We start from the raw sequence: 6,720 nt of genomic DNA, 5'->3' as shown, positions 1-6,720 counted from the left end.
CTTTGGCTCAAGTCATGATCTCATCCTTCGTGGATTTGAGCTCCCCATTAGGCACTGTCATTAAGCATCTGACTTCAGCTCAGGTCATGATCTCACGGTTCGTGAGGTCCAATCTCGCGTCAGGCTCTGTGCTGACAGCTCAGAGCCTGGAGCCTGCTTTGGATTCTGTGTCTCCCTCTCTTTCTGTCCCTTCCTTGCTTATGCCCTGTCTCTCAAAAATAAATAAAACATTAAAAAAAATCAGAATGCTTATAGTGTATGTAAGAACTAACCAGCCCACTAAGTAAGACATAAGGTAATCTTTTCTATGTGCAATATAATGATGAGGTGAAAATTACTAAACCTACTTTATCACGAGGACAACTAAGACAGTATAAATAGAAATCCTTGTTTCTTACATGGGCATTTATTCTTTAGAAATATCACCAAAATGATCCTAAAAAATATGTTTTACTACTTGTGGCGGGGGATCGGGGGGAAGCTAGATATTTTTTCTTAGCATACACCTGAGTAAATTCCAGAGGGGAATGAGGAGATTAAGTGTAAAAATTGAAATTAAAACACCTTAGAAAAAGAGTAAATTCACTTCAGAATGTGGTTGGATTTTCTAAATAAGAGCCATCAAGGAAATCACCACACTTGATTACACATATCTTTTAAAGATTATTTCCATTTAGAAATATCATAGACAACATAAGAAAGGAAAAGACAAATTTAAGGAAATATTTCATCATACAGGAATGAAGTTATGGTATATTACAAAAAGAAATTTTGGGGCGCCTGGGTGGCACAGTCAGTTGAGCATCTGACTCTTGATTTCAGCTCAGGCCATGACCTCACGGTTGGTGAGATCGAGCTCCATGTTGGGCTTCACGCTGTCAGCTTGAGAGGTCTGTGTCTCTCTGCCCCTCCCCTGCTCAGGTGCGTGAACTTAAAAATTAATTAAAATTTAGCAAAATGATAAAAAAATCTATACAACTCACAAAAGAAGACATGCAAGTCATCGGCATGCATACATATGAAAATGTTGGAGTGCATTATTAATGAAACTCACTTTAGAACAATCTTAGATTGTTTTGGTATTTGTAAAATAACAAAGACTTTTAAAGATGCAAAATTGCTGTTAATGACTGTGAGAAAGTGCTCTTACACATCTACTCTGCAAAGCATAAGATGGCGGGGGAACTGGCTGTTAAGTATTAAAGGCCTTTGAAGTACCTGCTATCTTTTTTCTCCTGGTCCACTTGTCCCAATATACTTTTTGTTTACAATTTGAATGAGATATAATTAGCATACAATAAACTGGATGTATTTTTAAAATTTTTTTATTGTTTATTTGTTTTTGAGAGACAGAGAGAGACACGCAGAAAAGGAATAAATGAAGGAGAAAGTTGAACGTATTCTTAAGCATGAGATAAATTGCTTTATTAACAGGCAGTTAATTTATAATTACCCTGAACAGCTCTTTGGTGCTGCTGGTGTTATGGCTACTGAACATGCGGATTTTGCAGGTGTGGAACGCTTAGCTCTTGTCACAGGTGGTGAAATTGCCTCCACCTTTGACCACCCAGAACTAGTGAAGCGTGGAAATTGCAAGCTTATTGAGGAAGTCATGATTAGAGAAGATGAACTCATCCACTTTTCTGGGGTAGCACTTGGTGAAGCTTGTACTGTTGTTCTGCGTGGTGCCACTCAACAAATTTTAGATGAAGCAGAAGGATGTTTACATGATGCTCTTTGTGTTCTTGCCCAAACTGTGAAGGATTCTAGAACAGTTTATGGAGGAGGCTGTTCTGAGATGCTGATGGCTCATGCTCTGACACAGCTTGCCAGTAGGACACCAGGCAAGGAAGCTGTTGAGATGGAGTCTTTCGCTAAAGCACTCAGAATGTTGCCAACTATCATTGGAGATAACTCAGGCTATGACAGTGCAGATCCAGTGGCGCAGCTCCAAGCCGCCCATAGTGAAGGCAATACAACTGCTGGACTGGATATGAAGGAAAGCACCATTGGAGATATGGCAGTACTGGGTGTAACAGAAAGTTTCCAAGTAAAGCGACAGGTTCTTTTGAGTGCAGCTGAAGCAGCGGAGGTGATTCTGCGGGTGGACAACATTATCAAAGCAGCACCAAGGAAGCGTGTCCCTGATCACCACCCCTGTTAAACATTCCCGTGTGATATTGAGCTGTGGACCAGGTAGTTCAGCAAAGTTGTGTTTGAAAGACTTCGACCTCTTAAAGGAGACTGTGGAAGCGAAGTTTATATGTGGCTCTGTGCTGATAGCTCAGAGCCTGACGCGGGGCTTAAACTCATAAACTGCGAGATCATGACCTGAGCCGAACTTGGCCACTTAACCAACTGAGCCACCAAGGTTCCCCAAACTGGAGGTATTTAAAGGACATAATTTGATAAGTTTGACACCTACATGCACTAATGAAACTTTCATCGCTCAAGAAAATATCCCCCAAATGTCTCTATGTAATATCCATTCCCTTTATAACCTGTTATAATCTATTCCTTTATAGCCTAGTGCTCTTTTCACTTCCATCCACAAGTAACCATAGCTGTGCTGCTGTCACTATAGATTAATTTACATTTTCAAGAATCTTACATAAATTATATAATACATTACATCATATTCTTTTTTTCCTTTGGTCTCAATTTTCTCATTCAATGTAATGATTTTGAGATTTATCCATGTTGTTGCCTGCATGTAACTTGTTCCTTTTCTTTGCTGAGTAATATTCCACGGGATGGGTATACTCTCATTTATTTATTGAGTCACCTGCCAGTTGACATCACATTGTCCATTATATTTTTCTAGACATTTATTTAAGGAAATAATCACAGACTTGTTCAAAGATTTATATATAAGGATCTATATAAAGATATAAATTATCTTTATTATATATTTTATATGTGTATTGTATACATATTACAGCATGACTTAGATTATCAAGAAAGTAGAAGCTACCTATATGTCCAACAGTAAAAGATGAATCAAGAAAAATTACAATCAATCCCACTCAAAGAAAATGCAGCCTTTTAAAACTAATTTTCAAATCATTCTTACCAACACAAGAAAGTCTTCATATATCATGTTAACTTTTTTAAAAGGGTACAAAAATCTATTATCTGAATTTTTAAAGAATAAAATAATGGGGTGACTGAGTGGCTCAGTTGGTCAAGCGTCCGACTTAGCTCAGGTCATGATCTCACAGTTCATGGGTTGGAGTCCTGAGTTGGCCTTTGTGCTGACAGCCCGGAGCCTGGAGCTGCTTCTGATGCTGTGTCCCCCTCTCTCTCTCTGCCCCTTCCCCGCTCATGCTCTCTCTCTCTCAAAAATAAATAAATATTTAAAAAATTTTTTAAAAGAATAAAATCATATGAGGTACTAGAAGAAAGAAAGAGAGGGGCTCCTGGCTGGCTCACTCCTTTGAGCATCTGTCTCTTGACTTCAGCTCAGGTCACGATCTGACAGTTTGTGACTTTGAGCCCCACATCAGGCTCCATGCTGACAGGGTAGGGCCTGCTTGGGATCCTCTCTCTCACTCTGTCCTCCCCACTCATTCTCACTCACTTTCTCTCTCTCAAAGTAAACAAGTAAAACATTAAAAAATAAAATAAATGACAACTCTACAGAAAGAGAGCATAGGGAATCAATTAAGTAATATTTGAACACAGTAATTTGATTTTATATCCTCAGGCTAAAGACAAAAACTATCAACTAGTTAGTAGGAGTTTCCCCTCCCCATAGTAGACATGTTAGCAATTCTGAAACTCTTAGATTGAGCAAATAATAGGATACAGGTTTCTCACCATCAGAGAATAAAGTCACAAACACATGAAGGGAGAAGGCTAGAATGTACCCTGTGAGGTTGTATCGGAATTGAGGTGTTAGCATAAACACGGTTATTAAATACATAGATTTAGAAATGAACATGAATCTCAGGACCCAAACATTTTCCTGGTTCTGTTTGCTGACATGTCTGCCAGCAATGAAACCTTAGGAGCAATGAACGCATTCAGTGCCCACATCTGGCCATTCTCCACTGACAGGACCTAGAATACCTGAAAACTGGCTGGTTCCAGGGCTGGACCTTCCATTGTACAGTTAGTGAGGACGTACTCGAAGCATATCGGGCACATGACAAGAAGACATGGGAGCAGATGGGAGGGGCTCCCAATAGCCAAGTCTGAGACCATGTAAGCACCAAAATAATTAAAGATTAAATGAGAATCCATGAGTACTGATCCTGAATAAATAAGTGAATAAATAAAGAGGAAAAAAAAAGCATTTCCTTAGAGTGGAATGTAAAATAATAAGTGAGGAATGATGGAATTAGAGAATTATCAACATTTATAACCACCATCTTGGTAACTGATTCCAGCAACAACCCACCAGGATGGTAAAAATAGTGGGTAAAAGAAATGCGAGATGCAGGATATTTACGTGGTAGTAAAGTTATCTCCCTACAAGATAGTTTTTCATTACAAAGGGTAAAATAGTATCCTTCACAGTAGAACATGTTGGGAGACCCTGTCCCTAACCAGCAGATCAGACTTGACATCTCAGGTAACGTGTTACCCTACCATTCATGGCAATATGGATGGGCCCTGAGGGCGTCAGGCTAAGTGAAATAAGTCAGACAGAGAAAGAAAAATATGATATGTATTCACTTAGATGTGGAATCTGAAAAAACTGAACTTACAGAAACAGCAAGATAGTGGTTGCCGGGAGGTGGGCGAAATGGGAACATCTTGGTCAGAGCATTCAAACCTCTGGTGACAAGGTGAGTGAGTTCTGGCCACGGGATGTACAGCACGGTTCCTATACTTAGCGATGCTTTACTGTTCACTTGAAGATGGCTGAGAGAGTAGATCTTCTGTGTTCTCACTAGAACAACAACAAAGGCAATTGTGTGAGATGAATAGTGTGCTGAAAACCTAAGTGCGGTAAACGTTTCATAGTCTGTACTTGTATTGATCGTCATGTCAACTATATCTCAATAAATCTGGGGGGACATAAAAGAAAATGAATCTTTTCTTTAAAAAAAAATCTTAAATGTTTATTTATTTTTGAGAGAAAGCCAGAGCACAAGTAAGAGGAAAGGCAGAGAGAAAGAGGGAGACACAGAATACAAAGCAGGTTCCAGGCTCTGAGCTGTCAGCACAGAGCCTGACAAGGGGCTTGAATTCACAAACCGGGAGATCATGAACTGAGCCGAAGTCAGCCGCTTAACCAACTGAGCCACTCAGGCACCCCAAGAAAATGAGTCTTCTTTTAAAAAAAATTTTTTTTTAATTTTTTTATTTTTGAGAGACAGAGAGAGACAGCGTGAGCAGGGGAGGGTCAGAGAGAGAGGGAGATACAGAATCCGTAGCAGGCTCCAGGCTCTGAGCTAGCTGTCAGCACAGAGCCCGACGCGGGGCTTGAACCCAGGAACTGTGAGATCATGACCTGAGCCGAAGCCAGAAGCCAGATACTTAACCGACTGAGCCACCCAGGCTCCCCGAAAATGAGACTTTTTATGCTTTTATATTTTATACATATCCAGGAATGGGCATGTATCTATTTTTAGAACATACATATATTTGAAAGTTTAAAAAGCATGGTCAAAGGCTGTGACCCTTGATGTCATGATGTTACCTTGTCAGTCCAGCTGTCTTGGCCATATCACTCCTTTCCTCATATGTGGCCACACCCCTCTGGGCCCTACCAGCAGCTGCGGCGTTGCCAAAATAGCTCTGAATGGGATGGTGACAGTAAGACAGCTGTTCTGGAATGACTTAGAATGTCACATGTTTGTCCCCTGAGGCTATGAGTATATCATGTAACAGAAGGAATTCTAAGAATGGCAACGTGCAGACTCTGGTGCAGAAACACCCTGTCATTTTCTGGTGGCCTAAGGTTTCCGTGAACTTGGACTACGTCCGTATTGTTAAAGTGTCATTGGTTTTTTTAGTGCAAATTGTTATTTATTACATATTTATACCACATGCCCTCTTAATTTTTGCATGTTTTGGAAAATTATTCTTTTTCCTTTAGTTATAACTTTAAAAATAAATCGCAAAACAGCATTTCTCACAATGTTGGGCATAAATAACAGAGAGTCAGCAAATGCCAGTTTGATTAGCTGACTAGTGTTAGCTAAGTGTCGGGTGTAAGGGCCTGGTGTGGGCAGAGTGCTCTGCTCTCCGGGATTTAAAGTGTGGATTATGCAATAGATTTGACAGTTTCTGACCCATTTATGTAACAGTTTTCCAGTGTCTGCAGCGGGAGGTGACTCCGGTGGGTCACCGAGTGCCTCTCTGGGTTCAAGCAGCAAAGTGTTACGACCTCAGAACGGCAGAGGGTAGGTGGCACTCCAACATTCTCCAGAACTTGTGGAAAGGGCTTTCACAACTAAGACGCAAGCAGACATCCTAAATATCGTATCACTAAAAATCCAGGACTTACTGATCAAGCTCTTCATGTCACAAAGCTGGGTCTTTAATTTGTAATTTTGGAAAGAGAATCACATATCTAATTGTTCTAAATTCTTCTCATTCCTTTCTGTCACTAGGAGAGAGCATTCCCTAAATTTATTCTCAGAGGCTGTGGCCATTCAAACATGGAGAAAGATTCTTAGCCTCTCAGAAGAATTTGACATGGAGTTTCTATGACTCCAATTTCTGAGACACCTCCCATTTTGATTTAAAATACAGTCTTGGGTTAAG

General features: G+C 40.1%; 1 pseudogene; it reads left to right on the top strand.

Annotated features, from left to right (window-relative positions):
• The first annotated feature begins 1,365 nt into the window (after positions 1-1,365).
• Positions 1,366-2,257, top strand: LOC115288020 (annotated as a pseudogene).
• Positions 2,258-6,720: the final 4,463 nt, after the last annotated feature.

Source organism: Suricata suricatta, chromosome 1 (genome assembly GCF_006229205.1).
Source record: "Suricata suricatta isolate VVHF042 chromosome 1, meerkat_22Aug2017_6uvM2_HiC, whole genome shotgun sequence".
Taxonomy (NCBI): Eukaryota; Metazoa; Chordata; class Mammalia; order Carnivora; family Herpestidae; genus Suricata; species Suricata suricatta.
Note: the sequence above shows the minus strand (reverse complement) of the source record. Positions and strands in the feature narration are given on the sequence as shown.